Source organism: Aedes albopictus, chromosome 3, assembly GCF_035046485.1.
Source record: "Aedes albopictus strain Foshan chromosome 3, AalbF5, whole genome shotgun sequence".
Taxonomy (NCBI): domain Eukaryota; kingdom Metazoa; phylum Arthropoda; class Insecta; order Diptera; family Culicidae; genus Aedes; species Aedes albopictus.
This window is the reverse complement of record NC_085138.1, coordinates 40,290,951-40,316,258: the sequence shown is the minus strand read 5'-3', so window position 1 is coordinate 40,316,258 and position 25,308 is coordinate 40,290,951. Positions and strand designations below refer to the sequence as shown.

General features: G+C 37.7%; 1 protein-coding gene across 1 annotated transcript in view; it reads right to left on the bottom strand.

The window, feature by feature from the left end:
• The window catches only part of LOC109429494 (RNA guanine-N7 methyltransferase activating subunit), a 42,849-nt gene that overhangs the window by 16,570 nt on the left and 971 nt on the right, over positions 1 to 25,308 (bottom strand). The gene's annotated exons all lie outside the window — the stretch shown is intronic.

Here is a 25,308-nt window from a genome sequence, read left to right as displayed (position 1 = left end):
TCTGGGTGGAACCATTAGTGGCCGGAATTCAATCATTCATTTTTCGGGTGAACCACACTTTTCTCGATTGATGGAGTAAAATTATCTGATTTACAACTCTTGAAGAATCATTTTTTGGTGATCCTGATAAGGACCGTTTGATAAAGTAACGATTTCAGGAAGAAAATGGCATGAAACCGCCTTGCCACGCAATGCGTGTTGGTTTTCTCCGTGCTAATCCTGCAGGATGCCACCGAAAATTGGTAGGCCGCTTTCTGCCGTGGATAAGATTCATGACGCTATCAGCACGATAGCCGAGAGTCGCCGATGGATAGTGCTCAGGTGTGGAGGTGACATCCACCCTGCTTGACTGATCCAACGAAAATGACGAAAGAAATCAGAGGGAGCAGCTTTTATGCCCTAGATTAGCAGATGAAGCTCCTTCCATTAGGCTGGCTTTTCAGTATATTTTATTTGCATGACCCGCCCCGCATGCACCAGACGCTTGAAACGTTTAATCTACCGAGAAATGAGAAAATTTCCATTTAACGAATAAAGTAATCAAAATATTGTAAGGTTAAGATCATTTTAACTCGAACAACGTTATAATTTATCGATGTTTCACGAAAAATTGTTCGGATAGGGTTGATAAATTCCGGATGGAACCATTAGTGGCCGGCATAATCATTCTTGCGGGGCCACCAAGCATTCAATCTTTCACTTTTCGGTTGCACCACACTTTTACCGATCCATGATGGAATGAAATAATTATCTGATTCACAACTCTTGATGAATAATTTTCTATGGTCCTGAAAAGAACCGATTGAATATTGAAAGATTTTAGACAAAAAATGACATGAATTTATCATGCCACGCAATGCGTGTTGGATTCCTCCGTGCTGAATGCTGAACGCCGTCGAAAATTGGCCCGCCGCTTGTTGCCCTGGATGTTCCTGTTGCTATCATCAATGCGCCACCGCCAATCAATCGGCGAAAGGACCGAGCCCCGAGGACAGCGACGCAACTCGCAAATTCGTATGTCGCTGATCTTTCTGTGGATTTTGCTGCCTCTGCCACCACCGCCGAGCAATCGATGAAACGTATTCTTTCCTTCGTCTGCCGCGTTAGACGGTTAGAAGGCGAATGTGCAACAGCACCCTTGCCAACAACCACCGACGCCGAGCCAACACGGCCGTCAAAGAATAATGAGCGAAAACGCAAACGAAGAAAGTGGGCAGCTCTCGTTCGATGTGTTCACCTCGAGACGACAAAGGCAAATGAGGGAAGATGCGAAGAAGCAGTAGCTTTTATATTCGACGGGAGCATCCAAAATGTGCTCCAAAATGTGCTCGATCGTGATTGGCTGGAATAAACATGGGTTCACTTTTCCCAATTTTTCAATAGTTTGTTATTGAAAAACAGCAAATATTATTATTGGACATAATTGGTGTAAAGATTTGCAATCGATTGGTGCCAAAATTTTGAAAATTCAACAAGAAATGGCTGAGCTATTAACGCTCAAAATCTCCACTTTAAACGTAACGCGGCTGATTTCTGAAAATTTAGAATGACACCCGGTATAGAAAAGAGAGACGTAGTCCTACGTCAAAAAAACCCTGGGCGTAATTCCTCACCTGCTGCTTATTGATCACAACAACCACGGCGTAACAACAACAAAGATGGCACAACGGTACATTTCCACGGCGAATTTCCAAAGTTGACGTTTGTCGGGCGAAAAAAACCTACGGCGAAGTAAATAAATAAAGTTGAAAGTAAATAGGGATTAAAAATTTTTTTATACTTTTATTCTTCGAAATGCAATTTTATATGAATATTAAGTAGAAGGCATGCAAGAATACTCACTTACCATCAACTTTCTCATTAAACATAATTCATTAGTTTCGTGCCTGTAATAAAGGAATTGATTTTTGTTCGCAAATATTTGACAGCCGTTTTCTCGATTCCGTAATTTTGGAATTCCGCCTGTTTCACATGTTTGTCTAGATTTATCAAAGTTGCTTCTTAGATCTGTGAAAATTTCAGCGGTGCACAAAACTGCATTTCAAAGATATTGTGTTTTAATGTGTTTATGATGATTTCTAAAGCTATTGTCGAACCTTCAAAAATGAATAAAATTCAAACTCATCTCAAAAAGTTTCTAGGGGTGCTCCAACAGATTTGAAAATGGCATTTTTCTACATTTTCCATGCGCTTTTATGCCCTACTAATGGGGTCTCTGATCACGGCAAAAGTTTTTTTTTGTCGAACAGTGTTATAAATGAGTCTTGGTTTTGAACCACATTCATTTTTGACATGATTTATTTGAAAAGAACGTCTAAATTATGGAACAAGTATTTCATGATAGAAATTTGAATATTTTGGGTGCCTGTTCTCAAAATGTGAGGCGTCCAATGTATGTTGTTTCAGCCAGGAATACAGTCTAGAAGATATTAAAAAACATTATAGAAGATATTAAAAGACATTATAGTGGTGAACGTAGTGATTTGTGCAAGTGATACTATCAAATGTCATCAAAACAATACTTAAATACGTTTCTGCATTTTTTTTTTTCTGTTGAAAATTTTGTTTTACGTAGATTTTCAACCTGCACTTTAATCTTGTCGTTTGAGAAAAAACTCAACGATATTGGATAAAAATAGGATCCAATGAAATCTAAAAAAAAAAATAAGTTCATACAAGTAAATCTCCATTATGCAAAGGGAGCAACCGCTGTACTTTGTAAAAGATTTGCTGAGAACAAACTGGATATTGCTCTTATCTAGGAGCCATGGACAAATGACAGTAGGATATTAGGAATACCTACAACTTAATTACCAAATTAATATATAATTAATCTCCCCCACGTGCTGCAATTTTAGTGAGTGGAAATGTAAATGTAATTCCAATTACACAGTTTATCAATCGAGACATAGTTGCAATTATGTTGGAAGTACCGACTTTTCACGGAAAACGGAAATTTGTATTACTGCGGCATACTTTCCGGGAGATGTGGATGATACCGTCTACCCCCGTTGGTTTGACCTCATCTAATCTGAACACTTTTTAATTTGACCCCCTCTAATCTGCACATCGTTCAAACTAAAAATGGCTCAAACGTCATTCTGCTCATGGAACGGGGTGAAACGGAACGCGGAATCAAAATAAAACAGCAAAAACGGTTACCATCAGTGTGTTTTTCGATGTCCACAGGGTTACTAGAAGTTCAAATTAAAAAACTCACCCCGTTGGTTTGCATGAGGTGACGTTCAAACCAACGGGGGTTGACGGTATATCTCCACCAGAAGTGGCAGCTTTTGTTTCATATTGTAGAAAGCAAAATAAAGCTTTCATAATAGGATGTGATGCGAATGCCCATCATACAATATGGGCTAGCACAGACATCAACAATAGGGGCAAACACCTTTTAGATTTCATTTCTGGAAATGCGATCGATTTATGTAACAAAGGCGATGAACCTACTTTTACAAGTGCCATTAGGCAAGAAGTTCTTGATTTAACGTTGTGTAGCCCTACACTATCAGCAAAAAATCAAAAATTGGCATATGTCAAACGAAACCTCTTTATCTGATCACTAGCATATTTTGTTTGAATACAGTGATAGACATTCGTTTAGCCGAGACCAAAAAAAGTGTCAGGAAACCCATACAAAAGATTTAATGATAAAACTTTTTTATCGTAGTGATAGTATATCTAGTACTGTTTTACAAAAATGTGATACATCGCACTTACATATACATTGAAACAAAAACGAGGGTTAAAACCCTTCAAATGTCATTTTTTGCCTAGACATTCGTTTAGCCGAGGTAAATAAAAAATTGGTTTTCAATAGTTTTTTTTTGCAATTTCGTGACTATATTTCGAAGATATACTCCAAGGCATTTAGTTTATGACGTGTTAGCAGGATAATTGACCTTAAAAGTTTATTTATTTGTGAAATTCAGAGAAATATTATAAAAAAATGTCTCGATAAGAAGAAGCGACGATAAACAAATTTATTTGAGAAAAATGATTTCTGTAAACATTCAAACGTAAGCCAGATTAACAGATTTGAAAATATTGCACAGAATGATTGTTAGAAATGTTCTAATTATTGCATAAAATGCCATGAAAAAATTAAGTACTCTAGTTTTTAATTGTTTAAACTTTGAAATGGGATTGATAAAAGCTAAAATAAATAGTTCTGCATTGAAATAAAGACGTGCCCTAATGCCTGTGGAGTATACCTGTTTGATACTAGCATTACTAAATGAGTTAGAAGACTGCTAAGTGAAAGAACTGCAAGTGGTGTCAGAATTTTTGTACCCTGTTTATTTAAAAGCAGATGCTCATACAAAAATGCAAGATATGGTCAAACAATTGGCTTATTTCTTTCAATCTGAAGAAATATATTATAAATGAGTCTTAGTTGTGAACCACATTCATTTTAAACGTGATTTATTTGAAAAGAATGTTTAAATTATGAAACAAGTAGTTCATGCTAGAAATTTGAATACTTTCAGTGCCATTTCTCGAAATATGACCCGTCCGATGTATGTTATTTCAGCCAGAATACAGTCTGGAAGATATTGGGAGCTATTAGAAGACGTAATAGTAGTAAACGCTGTGATTTATGCAAGTGAAACCATAATATTTCATCAAAACAATACTTAAATACGTGATTTTTTTATGGTTTGCGTTATGTTATTCAATTAAAAACATTGTTTTTCATAAATTTTCAATCTGCTTTGGTCATGAAACTTTCATTGCATTCTTTTGAAACACTTCCGATAAAAATAACTACATCAAATCTCAATTTGGAAACATTTACAATATTATGACATATTTATATGAGATGCATGCAAAATTAATATGGTAACACTTCCAAAAACGATCTTATTCATGATTTACAAGTCGATCTATAATGCAGATCACCATACAAAATGACTTTGTTGGATATTTTTTTAAATTTGATAGTTTTTTATTATGGAATTCTAAAAACTATACAATTCGGCTAAACGAATGTCTAGGCAAAAAATGACATTTGAAGGGTTTTTACCCTCGTTTTTGTTTCAGTGTATATGTGAGTGTGATGTATCACATTTTTATAAAACAGTACTAGATATACTATCACTACGATAAATAAGTTTTATCATTAAATCTTTTGTATGAGTTTCCTGGCACTTTTTTGAAATTTTGTTAGCCTCGGCTAAACGAATGTCTATCACTGTACTATTCATGCGCTAATTTGCCTGCGTAAGCGGGTATTGGTTGCATATACATGGATATTTGCCATTAAGTATGAGGCAATTTTCCTGAGTGTACGAAAATAAGAAGAAGGCCGTCGAATGTCATCGATATGTCAAATGATTGATTAGTTTTCATACATTACAGGAAAAATATAGACACGGGTCCAACCTACTTTATTTATTACGGCGTGTGCCAATGATAGGAACCCTGTACCAGTTATGGACACATTTGTATTATTTCTCAAAATGTGAGGTGTCCAATGTATGTTATTTCAGCCAGAATACAGTCAAGAAGTGTGCAAGTGATACTATCAAATTTCATCAAAACAATACTTGAATACGTGATTTTGAAGTTGTTCGGCATTTTTTATTTGTTGAAAACTTTCTATTTCGTAAATTTTCAACCTGCACTCGCCATGATACTTTAATTAGAACCTTTTGAAACACTTCAGATGAAAATAGCTACACAAAATAATAATTCGGAAAGATTTTCTATATTATACATATTGATATGAAATGCAAGTAAAATTTATATGGCAACAATTCCGAAAACGATCAAATTTATGATTTACAAGTCGATCCATAATGTAGATCATTATACAAAATGATAGTGTTGAATATTTTTCAAAATTCGATAGTTTTATTATGGAATTCTAAAAATTGTACAATTCGGCTAAACGAATGGCTAGGCAAATTTTCTATTTTTCTTGTATTAAATTTTTATAATAATAATAAGTTGTTTCATCGCATTGGCTAATGCAAATTACTTAGAAGATCCTCCAAAAATTAAAAAAAAAAAAAGAACATACAATTATTACAGTTGCGAAAAAAATAGAAAAAATATGCCTCCGCTAAACAACGTCAAAACAAGCTCACTTAACTGATTTTACTATTTAAATTTATTTTCAAAATATTTCAAAACAGTACAGACTGTGGAATCTTGACGTCTAAGAAAGAGTTGTTTATTTTGTCAAAATGAACAACTTTACTGAAGACGCGAAGTCTCTGGGACGTTAAACTAAAAAGTTAGATGGTGGCGCCATCTAAGCGGATAACTTGCGAACCACTAAATTATTGGCAATTAATCCCCCTGATCATTACAAAAAACATTGTCGAACACACCATGTGCCGGAAATGCATCGTTTCGGAGTAATTAGTTTTGTCTCGCTAGATTGCGATTCTGGCCCTTAGTGCATTGTGTTCCAATTAGGTATACCTATATCTAATTGGAATGCCTTTGATCAATATAATAGGTACTGCTCATTCTAATCCTCTATAACGGGCATATTGTCGAAAAGTGCAGCACCAGAAGATAAACCTCGCTCGTCGCACACAGCACAAGTTGGGCAAGTTTGAGCCACCCAATTCTGCTGTTATAAATATGTTGGTCAAAAAATGTCAAACAAGCGTTTCAAGGTTTCAGTAGAGGTACAGTCAGGTTTTTTTTACGCGGGGAATACGTACCGCGTGAAAACAACTCAGTTCAAAATTCAAAAAAACGCGTAAAAAAAGTCTCACCATTTCTCGACGAATCATGCAAAAATAAGACGGTGATTTTTTTTTTGTATGGAGTTTTCATTTACGCGGCCGTGTAAATCAAAACCGCGTAAAAAAAGACCTGACTGTAAGTGAATTTGACAAAGCAATTCTGTATTTTGATCTTCAGCGAACTACCTAGACGAGGATTCACCATCGCATGTTTTCCATCGATAGAACCGTTGCTATCGTTCGGTTGTATAAAATCAACTACGACAGCCAGAAATCCCCGGGTAGTCTGATTTCATGCACGATGAAGCGGTTTGATGCACCAGTACGCATTCCAATGTGAATTGTGAAAGGCCAAAGGTGACCAAACTTTCGCAATTCACACCCCATAAAACAGACGCGTCGTTTTCACACGAGCAGCGCGTCGCCCATTACTGGAGTGACTGTTCAATGACTTTCACAGCCAGCTGTGTCGAAGGAAACAAGCAGCAACAGTAGCAGCAGCAACAACAACCATCATCAACAACAACACAACAACAGCAATTAATTAGCATTGGTACCTGGGATTGTGACTTGAGTAGCAGCCGGAACTTTAACCGGGTTCTCGCCTATATCTGTCGCAGTTTGGGTACAATCACTCAGACACACACAAATCACGCTTACTTGTGTGATGCAGTGTGTAATGAACAGTATCGGCATGAAATACACTTGACTACCTTTTTGTTGTTGAGCAGTTGCTCATTTGAGCGGGATGAAGAAGGCAAATGCTGAACAACTGAATAAGAAAATAAGAAAGGATGAGCCGGTGATTAGAGCGTAAGCAATCGACAAAAGGGTAGTCAAGATTATTCCACACAGATTCTTTTATACGGTCCAAGCAGTGCATCTAAGGATGATCTAACCAGGACGCTCGTTAGGATCAGTGTAACCAGAGAGAGAGAGAGGAGGCGCATTAGAATCACGCGCCTCTATTCCCCCCTTCTACACTGATATGATCTATTAATTTTGGTTTGGATTCTTCTTCTTGTGCTTGTCTTCCTTCTCACTTGGCTTCTTCTCGGCACTTGGCTTCGAAAGCGCTTGGGTGGGTGCTGGCAATGACGGTCACCGTAAGTCGTCGTTCCAGTAATGGGGTGCACACAACAACAACGACACAACATCAGCACATTCTCAAGTGTGCGGGGTTTTTGGTTCATGTGCTAGTTTTTTTTTTCAATGGAATTTAGCCCGTACTGGTGGGACTGGTCCGCTTGATCTGCTGTGGAAACAGACTACCCCGAGTGACAAGGAAACTCTTGGATGGATTTATATTGGAGTGTGAAAGCAAAAGTTCTATCGATGCATGAAAAGAAATCTAAACACTGTGATAATATGTGTGTTTGATGTCCAACAGCGGCTTGTACTAATTGATTACTTTATTGAGAAAATTGGTCATGAGCTGCATTCGTCCAAAAACAAAAATAAGTTTACCTGTGAAATAATTTAGAGCGAAATAAAAAAAGGTCCTAGGCTGGAATCGAACCAGGAACGTCACCATCGGACAACACGGGCTTTACTATAACGCGCTCATCGATGCACATAGACACGTGTTTGAAACAACAACAAAAATTGATTATTTTTTAAGCTTAAATTTGTGCTGTTTTCAAATGCAATTTTGTAACTACAAAGTTTAAATTTTGTTTACAGCATAGATTGTACAATCGTAAAGATTAAATTGAAAGTTGCAATAGTAGCCTTCAAAAGATTGTTTGAATAATATTAGATCTTCTGAAAAGTTTATCCAACACATAGCTTTCCAAATCCTTGTTAATGAATTCCAGTTGCAAGCAAGATAAACAGTTCTCACAATTGCTGTAAAGCTGCCTGTTTCTGAGGTACAGAAATTTCTTAACATAAACTACCCTTCTCAGGAGTCGTAAAATTTAACTGCTATATGAATGCTTTTCGCATCTATTATTCTAATTAGATTCATACGTGAAAATATCCATTATCGTGTTATATGTAGAACGAAAACTGAGGAAAACGTTCTTAACTCGGTCACAAGGAAGCACCCGTAGTTTACTTACTTACTTACTTACTTACTTACTTACTTACTTACTTACTTACTTACTTACTTACTTACTTACTTACTTACTTACTTACTTACTTACTTACTTACTTACTTACTTACTTACTTACTTACTTACTTACTTACTTACTTACTTACTTACTTACTTACTTACTTACTTACTTACTTACTTACTTACTTACTTACTTACTTACTTACTTACTTACTTACTTACTTACTTACTTACTTACTTACTTACTTACTTACTTACTTACTTACTTACTTACTTACTTACTTACTTACTTACTTACTTACTTACTTACTTACTTACTTACTTACTTACTTACTTACTTACTTACTTACTTACTTACTTACTTACTTACTTACTTACTTACTTACTTACTTACTTACTTACTTACTTACTTACTTACTTACTTACTTACTTACTTACTTACTTACTTACTTACTTACTTACTTACTTACTTACTTACTTACTTACTTACTTACTTACTTACTTACTTACTTACTTACTTACTTACTTACTTACTTACTTACTTACTTACTTACTTACTTACTTACTTACTTACTTACTTACTTACTTACTTACTTACTTACTTACTTACTTACTTACTTACTTACTTACTTACTTACTTACTTACTTACTTACTTACTTACTTACTTACTTACTTACTTACTTACTTACTTACTTACTTACTTACTTATTTACTCCAAAAATGTTTCTGAGATTAAATCTCGTAAGATTTCGCTTGGATAGTGTCTGGTTGGTCTTAGTATTCGTTAAGTATTTTGTGGGGCTTCTCCAAGGAGTTTTCTTAGGATTCTTTTACGTAATTTTATTGGATTGCTTGCTAATAATACCTCCAGAATAACTTTTAGAGAAGGAGAATGTTTCTGGAGTTACTCTTGATGATTTTGTAAAATTGCTTGGTTTTCTCTCGTATTTTTTTTTAATTGGTTTGGAAGTGTTTCTATTAAGTTATCAGGATTCTGAGCTATGAGATTTCTAACATTTCAATGCTCACTACCGCCACCTAGCGGCAAATTTGCCGTAGACACCAACTTTCTAAGATATCAGGATTCTGAGCCATGATATTTTTAAAACTGTCATGTTCACTAGCGACTAGTGGCAGAATAGCGATATAAGTGTCCCATTTTATGTATGTCTATGTCACAATGATCAACTTTGCCGAAACACCATCTTTCTAAGTTATCAGGTTTTTGAGCTGTGAGATTTCTAAAATTTTCAAACTCACTAGCGCCACCTAGTGGCAGATCTTCGAGACAAGTGTCTCATTTTATGTAAGTCGCTTTCATACTGATCAACTTCGACGAAGACACCAACTTTCTAAGTTATCGGGATTCTGAGATATTGCGATTTTTTTTTCGACTTAGACTTTGATGCGATAAATTTCGTCGTACTCATATTTCGCTTTCGATTTCGCTGTCAATCTCAGTCGCAGGGTTTTTGCAACTCGCCCGATAATGTGAAAGTTTTCGCCGGCCGTCTCAATGTTTACCATTAAGGTCTTTTGTTCTCGGTCCACCAGCTGGTCATGTTTACACAACAAAATCAGCTGGTTCGCCGATGTTTACGTTCATCTTTATTGTTCTCGGTTACCAGCTGTTTATGTTTTGATAACAAAATCAGCTGGTTTCGCCTAAATCGGGGAAAGAAGGCGAAAATGTGTCATAAATGTTAGGTTAGTACCATATTAGGGCGAGTTCAATTTCGTCGCCAAAGTCTGATTATTCGTAAAAAAATACAATATGTAATCTTTAAAATTTGCATGCTCACAAGCGCCGCATAGTGGCAGAATTTCGAAACAAATATCCCATTTTATGTGAATATATGTCATACTGATCAACTTTTCCGAAGACACTATCTTTCTAAGTTATCAGGATTCTGAGCCATGATATATTTAAAACTGTTATGTTCACTAGCGCCGCCTAGTGGCAGAATTGCGCATTTTATGTAAGTCCCTGTCATACTGATCAACTTTGCCAAGGACACCATTTTTCTAAGTTATCAGGATTCTGAGCTATGGAATTTCTAAAATTTTCAAGTTCACTAGCACCGCCTAGTGGCAGAATTTCGAGACAAGTGTCATGTTTTATGTAAGTCTCTGTCATACTGATCAACTTTGCTGAAGACGTCAACTTTTAAAGTTATCGGATTCTGAGATATGAGGTCATTAAAATTAGCATAATCACTAGCGCCGCCCACTACTCATCATCTGTAAGTAATTGGCGTGCCCAACAACTTTTCCGAAGACATCATCCTTCCAAATTATCAGGGTCTTGAGCTGTCGCATATCGTAACGTTTGCTCAACAACCTGATATGGTTTCTGTAGTGCAATTTAGCATCAAACTGTTGATGGCGCCTCTAACGGTCAAATTGCCAACTAATCATATGAATCAAAGCTCTAAATGGTAGATCTTTCCAAGCTCTAAAACTTTGCCGAAGAAAGTATTGCGCTATCTCTTAACACACCCGAGATAATAGGCCACACCCCCAATAAGCCGAAATCCCATAAGCTCTTCTTCTCCTATAACGCTCACCCCTGTCTAGTAGGAGTCCGTTTAATACACGGGTTCCCAACCGGTGGTCCGCGCCCCCCTGGGGGGCGTGAAGCCAGCCCAGGGGTCCGCGATATTCCGCGATATAAAATGTTAAATTTTTATTCTGTTTCGTGCAAATTATACCAATTTTTAATACGGGATGAATGACCCATAAAAGGTTAAAATCCCTGTTAATAACACGCAGAAAAATGAGGCTGGTTTAAAACAATAAAACGCATGGTTGACTTTCAAACTGAACATTTACTTATTCCAAAGTAATATTTCTTTGTTTTTACTTGGAGTTTATCGATCAAAACAATCAATTCCCATCATTCCATATAACGTTAAAAACTTCATTTGATTCAACAAAATGGGGATCACAAACATGACCCGGAAACACTCACACACAGTGAAGAGAATTGTCAGACAAAAGAGGCACAAAACAAGCAACAAAGAAGACGCGGCGATTACTCGTTATCCTAACTGGTAACAGATAATGACATGATCTCGAATTTATTTGTTGCAGACAAAACGGAAGCTGAATTTGTTGCGTACTTTTCAACTCGTGAATAATCAATTATTACTAACCCAAAATCGAAACTTTTAGATGATACTAATGATGTATCGTTGTAACGTTGCAGTGTTTCCCGACTCGAAGTTACCGCTCGAAAATCAAAGTGCAAGGTTTAGAAATCGCTAAACTAGTGGTGCACGATGTTTGTCCAATTCTGTTCAAGTTGGGACAAACCTATGTCGCATTGGGTAGAATGTCGCAACAAATTCAGGTTGCGACATTGTCGTTATTGTTGCGCGATGGTTGAATTTTGATTCAATGCTCACACATCTTTAAAATTCTCACCCCAGCATCGCCACAACGAAGCAGGTGTTTCAAATCCATCACTCCAACTTCCAAGTGCAGTTTTGGCCGTGATAGATAAAGAGCAGGTACTCAAAACAGCGTCCACAAAAAGTTGGTCGGTTTCACCTTTTTGTCTTTTTTTTATTCGTTCTTGCCTCCATCCGCTTTCCGAGTGTCTAAAAATAGATTTCCGAGCTGCCGCTGGAGCTGCCATCACCAACACAATCACATTCCGGCTTTGTTAGTGGCAAAAGTGAAGTCGTTTAAAACAATCCGAAATTTTATGTTGAAACTACCAAATCTCTGTTTGTTCTAACCAACTGTCAAAAATTTCGACAAATGAAAATATTTGTATTATCAAACAATAGAACAGTTCAGTTCAAACTAGAAATCAGTTTGTCGCTATAGTAAACTGAAAAATTGGTTGATTTGAACTAGAATTTAATTGTGTTTACAATTTATTTTTCTGCGTGAAACAAACAACAACAACAATCAATTTTTAATTTTGTGTACCGCCACCCCAAAAGCCACAATTTAAGGAACACATTTTTAGTATAAAACGCCTTCACAAGAAAATAAAAAATTTTTCGGCTGCGCCGCTATTTTTCAGCTACGATTCAAATGTAGCATTCATGAATCATTATTTTCGAAAATCCCTCCCACAGTAGATTTCTGGCTACGTCACTGTACCAAAAAAATCGGTTTTGTTCATTTAATTCATATTTTCTTCTAAAACTTTATTGGGCCCCAGATGTTTTGACAATTGGGTCGCCACCTGAAAAAGGTTGGGAACCCCCTGGTTTAATAGGAATTCGTTTAGTAAGAGACTCGACTGTAACAGTTTTACTGAGTAATCAGAAAAACCTCAAAAAGTTGATTTTTTGATAGATTTTGTTGTGGAACACCCTAATATACGTAATAAGTTGGATTTTTCAAAACGGCATCATATTCTCCAATGTTTTTTGGTTATTTGCTTCTTTGACACCAATGCTGTAGGAGTTGAGCAAAAATTACTAAAATTCGTAAAAGCCAAATGTGGCCTAAAAACTAGCTTTTTGGGGGCAATCACGCTGTGGTGCGAAATTGTACTGAACGTAGTAGCTTTGCTTCCTTGTAGTTTGCCTTGGCTACCCCCTACCAAGGTTTTTATATAATGGAAGGTTTAGCAGGACGTTTAGTTTGTGGAGAAAAGCAGAGGAAGCCAAATTTCAAAGGAATTTGCTGAGGGGGGGGGTGTTTGTTTTCAGAATTTCTCACGGTGAAAAAATAATGGCCGCTCAGCCAGTTTTGACATCTAAGACTACCTTAGAATATGTAAATACCTTGCCCCCTACCACGGGTGATAACCTGTGATAACAAACAAGCGTGATGACAGGTGTTGGCTATCATATCAGTGCTGACGCGATGCCACTTTTTGCGCGCCAAAGCGTGATTGCACCCGAAAAGCTAGTTTTTAGGCCACATTTGGCTTTCACGAATTTTAGTAATTTTTGCTCAACTCTTACAGCATTGGTGTCAAAGAAGCAAATAACCAAAAAACATTGGAGAATATGATGCCGTTTTGAAAAATCCAACTTATTACGTATATTAGGGTGTTCCAAAACAAAATCTATCAAAAAACAACTTTTTGAGGTTTTTCTGATTACAAATGTGACAATTACACATGTTTCCTTCAATTCTATTGGCACACGTTGTTCGTGAGAAGTTGTAGCAAACAAGTATAGCTTTCAATTTCTGCCAAAAGAATTAAGTTTTGACATGTTTAGGGAATTACTGCGAAATTCTAAAGATATTAACTAAATAACGAAACTGACGAACAAATTTCAAAGGCATCGCTAAAGAATTTCCTAAAGCAATTGTCATAGAAATAGTTAAAGCCATTTTTGAAGGAGGTTTCACAAGAGTATACGCAATTCCTTAATCTCCTAAATCTTTTCTTGACGTAACGTCCCCACTAGGACAAATCCCGCTTCTCAGCTTCCGCAATCATTATCTGAGAGTTTCCTCTGCCAATGACCATGTTGTATGTGTATATCGTGTGGCACGCACGTGGATACTCTGTATCGAGGGAAATCGAGTTAATTTCCATTACGAAAAGTTCCGGGGCCGACCGGGAATCGAACCCGTCACTTGCAGCATGGTCATGCTGAACTCCCAAATATATTAACGAAAATATTTCCAAATGTACATGTGATGTGATGTGAGTTCGAACCGAGAATACAAATGTTCTCTATCATACGTAATTTGGTGGAGATTTTGTAGTCTTGAGGTTGGTTGCCTAGGGCTGAAAGCCTCGTAGATGAAGCTGATCATAATAGTCTTTAGATTGTACATCTCCACATATTTCTGTGCAAAATATTTGCGCCAAGGCAGGAAAAATTTTAAAGTTCCAAAATATTGCAAATCGGATGAAAAGTTTCCGAGTTACAGCAAATTGAAATTACCGTTCCCACTATGTCAGTAGAAGTGTGCACTTTGAAACGAATCAGATATGAATCGACACACAGCAAAAAAGGTAGTCAAATTTTTCCACATTGGTGCTTTTTTCCATCATTTGATGATTCAAGGATTTGCGATTGCAAATGTCATGCCTGATGAGGCAAGTTTCGTTTTGTTTAGTTTTGGTCACTCGATTAGGAGTGTTTGGGGTTCAAGGATGCAGCTCCGGAGTGGAATCCTATATTGGGTGACTCACGAAGAGTCTTTTGAGTGCCCCGTGTTCGGTGGGGACATACCGTTTGACCAGCTGTGGAAGCAGACCACCTCGAGAGAGAAGCGAGTCTCAAATTATTATATAGCATCGGGTGAGCGTTTCAATTCTACCGATGGATGTGACGTGAATAGATTTCCAATTGGATTTGTAGCTCGTTTTGGGGCTAGTACTGATCGCGCGTCATACATAGTACACCTAAACCTCATTTTACGTCCACTATTGGCTTAGCGAAATAAAATTCTACTGCCAAAATAATAATTAAAATAGACATTTTTATATTTTTGTATACTTCTCCTAATCACGAAGATGTTTTAAAAAATATAAAAATGTTGAGTTTGCTCATTTTCTTGGCAGCAGAATTTTTTGTCGCTAAGTCATGCATGGACGTAAAAAAAGGACAAGGTGTAGTAGCATGTGTCGATTAGTCATGCCTCTAGTAGAGTTTTATTGGGGAATTCAACTCTCATATGGCTGCTCAGCGTTGATAAAAAAATATTTATTTGAATTGTTACGGTAAAACGAGATAGCATTTTGTCTTTCTCTGCCTCCGTATGTCTGATTGTAGATATTTATCAAGCGTCTAGCTTTCATAAATTTTGTGTTATTTCTAATAAGAAAGACAACAGATTTGACAACCTTTAGATTAGTCAGTGAGCAATTCCCACAGAAAAATCTGTATTTGTTATTCGGTAGTTTTGTTTTTATCTGCCTGCACTAAAAAGCTACCTGATATTTACTTTTAAGGGCGGACGGGACGGTCGGGGAAATATCCGCCATTGCTCTGTTGCTACTAAGATGGTAATCTCAGATTCTACTTCATATTTTGCAACAAAAACCTATCACTGTGTATGCTCACTTGCAGTGCATATGCTGATTGTTTTTCAGCATCTTCAGTGCGATAGAACTCGAGATTACCATCTTCAAAATCGCGAGGCAAATTGTTAGAAAGAGAGGCAAGATAGGAAAAATAACACGGCGTCCCGTTTCACCTTAAATATAACTCATATTCCATCCATCACTAGCACCAAAGTCCGTACGCTCTCATATAAGAACAATCATTTGCTCCACCTTCCACAGGGTAGTCTGTTCCTACACATGGTCAACTGGTTTAACCCTCCAGTTCGGGTTCCACAAGAATACACGTCGAGTCCCGCACCTCCAACGACAGATGCGTCCTCCGGTATTCACAAAGCGTTTATCGCCCCAACAAAAACCATCCCATTACTGGCACGACATCAACCACTGCTACAGTGTCAGCATCCCCGAGGCAGTTCTCGTTCGGTCAGTGTCACTGAACACCGAGCAGAGATAGTGCAAAGAGAGTGAGAGCAATGATGCGCTGCAATACTAATCGACGGGTTCGAGTTGCTAGTCCGAGGAGTATTCCGGAGGTTAATCCCCTCCCGGTGGTGCTTCCGGATGAATGCTTGACCGTCCAGACTGACACGCTTCCTTCAAACAGCCTTGAATTGTGGAAACAAACATTACACGGTTCTTGGCGCTGGAAAGGAGATAAAAGTACCTGTGTAAGAAAATTTCGACTACCTTTTTGCCACCGCAAATTCTAATAGGAATTTCCTTGTTTGTGTAGTTTGACACGTTGGCCCTTCAACTTTGAGGTAGTTTGACACGTTAGCCCTTCAACTGTGCTGCTAAGATTGGGCGATTTCACGGTCAATGGGAATAGGAGAGTTGAGACCAGGCCCCCGACACGGCCTATATCAATGCATTGGAATCATGGTAGACAGGATGTCCTGGGCGCTAGTAAATAGCGCCCACTGTCAAAAGCGAAAACATCAACATTTTTTTGTTTAACGCTTATTTTGGTTTGTTGATCAATTTTTGGAATCATTTTTTCCACCTCTTACGATCACAAAACACTTCAAACTCGCTTGATTATTAATGTACGGTAAGAGGAGCATGCGATTAGTTGAATAAAGCAACCCAACAAACACGCATTGTGAATGTACTTTTCGTGTGTGGTTCACAACATTAAACAAAAGCTGCGTTTGTTGATTACACGCTCGTTTCACAAATATGAGTATAAAGCAGTTAGATGTTGGCTACGATAAATTTCATTGACGCCAGGGGCCTGGTTGAGACCGTTCGTAGAGGCAGTTTGACACGTTAGCCCTACAGTCTGTTTATAACACAGTCCCGCAAAGAGTGAAACCAAATCTACCTATCGAACTGTCAAATCGGCTACCTATCGAGCACGCCAGCAAAATTGTGAAAACAAAGTCGGGCGAAGAAGAAGAACAACACTCACAAGAAGTTGTCCTTGCGTGTCTCTATATATACAGTCTCTAGTTAGCCCTTCAACTGTGCTGCAAAGATTGGACGATTTATAAACAACAATCTACTTACACTGAAAACAAAATAAATTTAGGTAATTGTGAGCGCGTTTATCTAAATATTTCGTTCATTGATTTTAAACAGTTAGAATAGAGAGCAAGCACAGATAAACAGAGGTCGAATCCCACTACCGACAAACTCACAAAATGTGAGTTCTTATACAGACAAACAGACGTCGCACTCTACTCACTCCCCATCGTTTCCCTTTTTAACGGATTATTCAAATATTCCGTAGTTCGCAAATCGCTCGCATCGTTTTTGCTCCTGTTTGACGTTTGCTCACTGCCACCATCTACTCAGTGGGTTTGCGTACCACAGCGTAATTAGCATTGGGCGGTTATGTTTGCGTGACGATGTTTTTTATCGCATTTTATTCCAAGTGAAAGGTCTGTTTGTCTGTAAGTAAGTAAGAACCTTCGGAAGGGAAGTAAAGCATGGGTCCCGAGATGAACTAGGGGCTGTCCATAAACCACGTGGTCATTTTTTTTGGGACTTCTCAACCCCCCCCCCCCCCCCCCGCGTGGTCATTAGTCCATACAAATTTTTTTTTCTTCCATACAAAATGGTCATTGGCCGAACCACCCCCCCCCCCCCCCCCCCCACATGACCACGTGGTTTATGGACAGCCCCCTAGCCTCACCTTTTAACGATTGGTTTCAATATTCGATAAGTGGTTGATTGACAACTCGGCAAACTATGGTTGAACAGGTCATGGGCCAAGGGCGTAGCCAGCTTTTCGGTAAGGGGGGGGGAATCAATGTGATGCTGGTAGCGGTGACCAATTTCTGGAAGATTGAGTATTTTTATTCACTTGTGTAATATTTTGATATGATTTTTATATTGTTAATGTCTACAAAACATTCATAAGAAGTTATAGCTGAAATATTTTGAAAATTATGAATCTTTTTGAAGACTAACCCCAGAGTGGCCACCCAGTCGGGAATTTTGGGAAAACCGTATTTCTCCAGAAGATTTCGATATTTTAAATTGTTTCAAAAATTCTTTCACGAGTAATTTTACCAAGGATTTTTTGGAAGAAACTTTTGGTATAATACTAAGAAATCCACCTTTTTATATTCGTACAACAAATACATAGTGTTTTCTCTAGGAATTTCGACCCCTCAGGATTTATTTTTGTTTTCTTTAATTACTGCATTTTTTTACTATTGGGTTATCTACGAATTTAACGAATCTCTAATGAAGTTGTTGTAATATACGAGACAAACAAATCAAACAACACAGAACTTAGCTAAATGTTTAGTAAATAAGTTATAAGCTTATTTTAACCCTCTAATACCCAATCCCGCCTTTAGACGGGGTATAGTTTGAGCATTTTTGTAATTTTTGTTTCGTGGAAAATCGATTTTTTTATATTTTTGGCTGATATTTAGGACTGTACTCTCTCTCTCTTCTTGGCGTCCTCCTGGGACAAAGCCTGCTTCTCAGCTTAGTGTTCTATGAGCACTTCCACAGTTATTAACTGAGAGTTTCCTCTGCCAATGACCATTTTGCATGTGTATATCGTGTGGCAGGCACGAAGATACTCTATGCCCAAGGAAGTCAAGGAAATTTCCTTTACGAAAAGCTCCTGGACCGACCGGGAATCGAACCCGTCACCCTCAGCATGGTCATGCTGAATACCCGTGCGTTTACCGCCTCGGCTATATGGGCCCTATAGGACTGTTCTGTATATCTTAAAATAGTTTTTGGTGTATTTTAAAGCGTATTTACATTTTTTTTTGAAATCATTGAAAAATGGATGTTTTAATCACCTTTTAGAAGTCATTGTTTATTTTGTATTGAATCGCTACAATTAACATATTTTACATTTTTCCCAAATCATTCTATCCTTGTTTAATCGATCAAGGGAATCGAATACACTCTAAAATTATTTTCCTTAATATTACATGGAAAAAAATCAATCAAAATTTTATGTGAAAAAAATTTGAAATAATAATATTTCAACAATAATCATAAAACCTCAAAATGTTTAAATCTCAAAAAATCCGTTCCCCAAATTGGCTTCCAGGAAAATTATAAAAGTGTGGGGATGTTCAATAATAAAAATTAGAAAAATCAAAAACTGAAATTCACGAAATCGAGAATTGAAAAGACTCATCTTCCAAAACATGTTTAAATCGATTTTAGATGACGAAAAATGATATTTAGATCAAAATCAAAAAATTGTGCATTAGAGGGTTAAGGACAGACTTGTTAGAATCCCAAAATGGCCGCCACAATGGCCGTCTACGGCACCTACTCACGATTTTGAGCGCACAAATCTATTCGTAAACAAAACCAGAGCACCTAATCTTCTTATTTTAAACTTTTTACGAGTGAGCAAGAACAGAATAATGAAATGCACTGTTGTGTAAAGCTTGCTTCTTGAGATTTGTGCGTCTGAAGTTCCAATACAATGTTGAAGCGGGATTTCAAGACGTTTGTCCTTAAGGGTCATATGAATACTATGTTAAATCCAAGGATTTGAAAATATTCAATATTAAATCTCTTAAATTTTTCTTAGAAGGTTGCGCTTCCAGAATCGGGAAAATCTTCAAAAAGCTACCGGAAAACCGGGAAAAACTCGGGAATTTTATTTGCCGCTCTGAGTGGCCACCCTGTAACCCAAAACTTTCCTGGTTTTTGTATGCATCCCTTTTAAATTATCTTCCAATACTATTCGCTGTAGGAATTCCTCCACAAATTCTTTAAGCAATTTAAAAAAAATCAGGTAATCCTGAAAAAGTTCTTGGGTACATCCCTGAAAAGATGCTTGAAGGAAGTCTGAAATTTCCGAAGGAACTCCTGAATGAATTTGAAGAAATGACTTGAGGAATTTTCGGAGAAATCCCTGGAAGACTTCCTGGATAGATCCCTGAAGAAAAACCTGGATGAATCTCTGTTGCAATTCCTACAGGAATGCCTGGAGGAAGCCCTGTAGAATCGCTGGAGGAATTCCTGGCGAAATTCCCGGAGGAAACCCTGGAAGAATTTTTGAAAGTATACTTGGAAGGAATTCCTGTATAAATTACGGGATGAAAACCTAGAGAAATTTCTGAAGAGATCTCAGGAACAAATCCTAGAAGAAATCCTAGATAAATTTCTAGAGGACTCCTTCCGAAAATTCTTGGAGAAATCCCAGAAGGAATTCCTGGAGGAATCCCTGAAGCAATTTCTGAGGAAAGCTCTAGCGAGAATCCTGGAGGAATGCCTGGAGAAACTTCTGAACAAATTCCGGGCGTCAATCCTGGAGGAATCTTTGGATAAGACCCAGCCAGAATTCCTGGAGAAATGTCTTGGATAAATTCTTGGAGCAATCCCTGGGAGAATTCCAGACGATATCTCCAGTGAAGTTCTGGGAGGAATTGCTGGAGAAATTTCTGAAAAAAATCCCTTGAGAAATTCCAGGATTTCCTGGAAGAACCCTTGGAGGAATTCCATTAGAAATCCCTGGAGGAATCTCTGGGAATATCCCTGGAGATATTCGTGGGGGAATCCCTGAAGCAATTTCTGGAGGAATCTGTGGAGGAATGTCTGGAGGAATATCTGAAAAATCCTGAAAGTATTCCTGGAGAATTTCCTGGAAAAATCTCTGAAGAAATCCCTAGAGAATTTCATGGAGAAATTCCTGTAGGAATTGCTGATATAATTTCTGAAGGATGTCCAGAAGCAACTCCTGGAGGAAATCCTGAAAAAATTCATGGGATATTTCCTGGAGGAATTCCTGGAAAAGTTTCTGGAGAAATCCTGGATAAAATCCTGGAGGAATGCCTGAAGGAATTCCTAGAGGTATTCCTATGGGAATTGCTTGAGGAATCAATCTCAAGAGGAAATTTTGAAAGTAAGGATGAATTTGTAGAGGAATCTCCAGATGAATTCTGGAAGATTTCTATTGCTATTTTTTTCTATTTCTGACAAAATTCCTTGAGAAATCCTCGAAGGAATTCCTGAAAGAATCCCCGAAGGAATCCTTGAAGAAATTTGTGGAGAAATCCCTAGAGGAATCTCTGTAGGAATTCCTGGAGAAACCCCGGACAAAATACTGAAGGTACTCCTGGAGAATTTCCTGGAAGAACTTCTGAAGGTATTCCTAGAGGACTTCCTAGAAGAATCCTTGGAAGAACTTCTGGAGGATTTCCTGTATGAATTTTCGAAAGATTTCCTGGAGGAATCCTTGAAGGAATTTCTATAGGAATTCTTACAACAATTACTGAATAAATTTCTGGGGGAATCTTCAGAGGAACCATGGGAAAAATTTCTGAAAAAATCCCCTGAGAAATTCCTGGAAAAATTTCTAGAGAAATTTCTGGAGGAATTGCTGGAGTAATCCTCGAAGGAATTTCTGACCGAATCTCTGGGGAATCATTGGAGAAATTCGTGGAGATATCCCTGGAAAAAAAAAATCCTAAAGAAGTTCTTGGAGGATTTTTAAGCGGAATTCCTGGAGGAATCCTTGCGGCAATTCCTGGAGGAAGATCTGGAGGAATTCTTGGAGAAATCCCTGGGAAAAATCCAAAATGGTATTCCTATAGAAAATCCTGGAAGAATTTCTGAAGGAATCTTTGAAGGATTTCCTGGAGAAATTCCTAGATGAACTGCTTACATAATTTATTAGGAAATTCCTTGATGAATTCCTGGATGAATGCCTGCATGAATTTCTGGAGAAACCCCTGAAGCAATCCAGGAGTCCCTAAAGCAATTCCTGGAGGAATATCTGGTGGAATTCCTGGAGAAATCACTGAAAAAAATCCTAAAGAAATCTCTGCAGCATTCCAAGGAGGAATCCGTGTAAGAATGCCTGGAAAATTTCTCGGAAGAATGCCCAGAAGAACTCCTTATGGAATTTTTTGATGATTCTCTGAAATGATTCCTGGAGAAATCTTTAGAGGAATTCCTGTTCAAGTCTCTGGAAAAAAAATCCTTGGAAAAATCCCTTAAAGAATTCTTGGATAAATTTCTGTAGGAATTCCAGGTGAAATTCTTGGAACAATTCCAAAAGCAATTTCTCGAGGAATGCCTGGAGGAATTCATGAAGGAATCTTCAGGGGAACTTCTGGAGAAATCTCTAGAGGTATCTCTGGCGGAATATCTGGAGGAACCTCTAGATGGATTCCTGGAGGAATTTTTAGAGAAACCTCTGCAGGAATTCCCAGAGGAATCACTGGAAAAATTCCTTGAGATATTCCTGAAAAAAAAATCTTGAATTAATTTCTTAAGGAATTCGTAGAAGAATACCAGGAATAATTGCTGAAGAAATCGCAGATGGAACTTTTGGAGAAATTTTGAAGGAATCCTTTGAAGAGTTCCTGAAGAAACTCCAAAAGGAACCGTGGAAGCCATTACAAGTAGAATTCCTAAGGGAATCCCTTAACAGTTTCTGGAGAAAATACTGAATTAATTCCTGGAGGAAATCCTGAAGAAATCTTAAAAAGAGTTCCTGGGAGAATCTTTGGAGGAATTCTTAAAGTAAGCTGTTCCAAAAAGAATCACAGAAGCGATTCCCGAGTTAAGCCCTGCAGAAATTCTTGGAAGAATCCCTGGAGGATATCCTAGAGAAATGTTTGTAGGGATTAACGAAGGAGTATATAGAAATACTCCTGGAGAAATCTGTAGAAGAATTCCTGGAGAAATCTCTGGAGGCATTTCTGAAGGAATTCCTGGAAGAATTTTTAGGGGAATCCCTGCAGTAATTCCCAGAGGAATAATTCCTGTTGGAATCTCTGAAGAAATTCGTGGAAGAATCCTAGAAAGAATTCCTGAAGAAATTGCATATGGAATCTTTAGAGAAATCTAAGAAGAGTTCGCGGAGGAACTCCTTGAGGAATCCCTGTAGCAGTTCATAAAGAAATCCCTACAGGAGTTCCTGAATACCGGAAGCAGTTCCATGAGGATTTCCTTAGGAAATCGCAGGAAAGGTTGCTTAACAAATTCCTGGAAGAATTTCTGAAGAAAAAGGAAGGAGTCCATGTCTGCAATATTTTTTGGACGAATTATTGTTGGAATCTTTGGATGGACTCCCAAAACAATGTTTTGTACAATGTTTCAAGGAACTCCTGGAATAATTTTTAGCTTATCTCTGGTAAAATTTCCTGAAAGGATTTCTGGAAGATATTGCTGCTGAAATACTTCGAATTATTCCAGATTGAATTATTGGAGAAATGTCTGAAGAAATCTCTGAAAGAATACTCACAGAAATACCTTAAAAAATTCTGTTGACGTTCCTTTGGGAATCCCTGGAGAAATTCCTGGAGGAATCCTCGAAAAAAAGCATTGGAACAATCACTGCTGGAGCTTCTTAAGATATCCCAGGAGAAATTCCCGGAGGAATGCCTGGTGAAACCCATAGAGGAATTCTTGTAAAAATCTCTGGAACAATCCATGATGGAATCCCCGAAGGAAGCTATGGAAAAAAATCAGAAGCAATTCGTCGATGCATTTTTGCAGAAGTTTCTGCAAGAATTTCTGAAGAAATCGTGGAAGAAATTCTTGAAGCATTTCCTGGAACAAACCCTAAAACAATCACTATCGGAACCTTGCAAGATGCTCATGGAAGAATTCGCGAATGAGAAACTCCTGGAGAAGTCCCTTGAAATTTTTGAGACAATCCCTGGAGATGTTCTTGAATAAATGCCTAAAGGATTTTCTGAAGGTGTCCTTGAAAGAATTCGTAAAGAAATCCCAGGTATTCTGCTCTTAGCATGATGTTTGTTTGAAATAAATACTAGTGAAATTCGTGTTGCACTGCGCTCTATAGCAGCATATGGTTCTACAAAGTTCTTCTTTTCCCTACCGGAACTGGTTCCATATCTGGATAATTTGGCATTTTCCATATTCCATGAATAAACATCACAAAATTTAGGTAAAATTGTATGATAAGATTGAAGTGGTTCTCTTTTTCATTTTTTTCATTTTGCAGCATTTGGTGGGGCAATGAGAGCGCAAGTCAGTCCAAAGCCGATGATAAGAAGGGGTAATGGCTGAATAGTCTTTGCTGACCACATAAACGCCATGGGATAGGAAAAGGGTATTTTGGTGTGGGATTAGGGTGTTGGTGTAGACTTGACGATATCAATGCTATTCAGATGCAAAATAATTTTAAGGCTCAATAGTGAATCGCATACCTTCCAAAACCAAAAAACAATAATTCACAAAATACCAAGCAAGTCATAGAAAGAAAAAGTGCCCGATTGTTTATTTTGTCAATTATAACAAACGGAAACTTCTCCGACTCGCCAATCACCCCGGAAAAAATGTCCCTTCAGTTCTGGAAAATATATTATCCCCAATTAAGCCTTTAATCGAATTGTCCGCGTGGTCTTGTAGTACCCCTGCTAGGTAAGAATCAGTCATTGCCATACATATTAAATGCTAGACATGACCCCATGGATAGCATTTGCATATGTAAAAGCTTTGCTGATGTGACTTTCCTATTAGGCAATTCTCTCATCTCATGTTTGTCTTCAAAACCTTATCAAGCTTAGAAAATTGAAGTTGATAAACAATACATTACAAGGTTCGAATTCCCATAGAATGAGATCATTCATTCACACTACAACACCGTAGGAGATAATACCACATTGGCTGATTACAGTACAAATGTGAAAAATCTCCCTTTTCCCCCTATCCGCAACCCGGGGACGCGCCCTGTTGGATTTCGAAAGCCTCGGAGAATATTACAAACTTTCAATGGCATTCCCATAAACTAACCCACATTGCCCATTCAGGGGTCTGACTGGGCCTATTACCCTCCCTCAGTTTGTAATATTCTCTCCAACTTGGAATTATATTTTCCCGGCACATAAATGACTTCGACAAATGTTCGATATACTATGCAGCGTCATGATCAGTATAACTATATCAGATGACTTGAAGATCTGATTCTTACAGAATTGTTTGCCATTGATTATACATTCAGCTATTCCAATCATTACTGCAAAGGCCATCGACCACATGCCTGAAATCAAAGCTTCCTGGAAGATATAATCCAAGCCCAGGGATAAGATTGAAGTGGTTCTCTTGGAGAAATACTAGGCGAAATTTCCT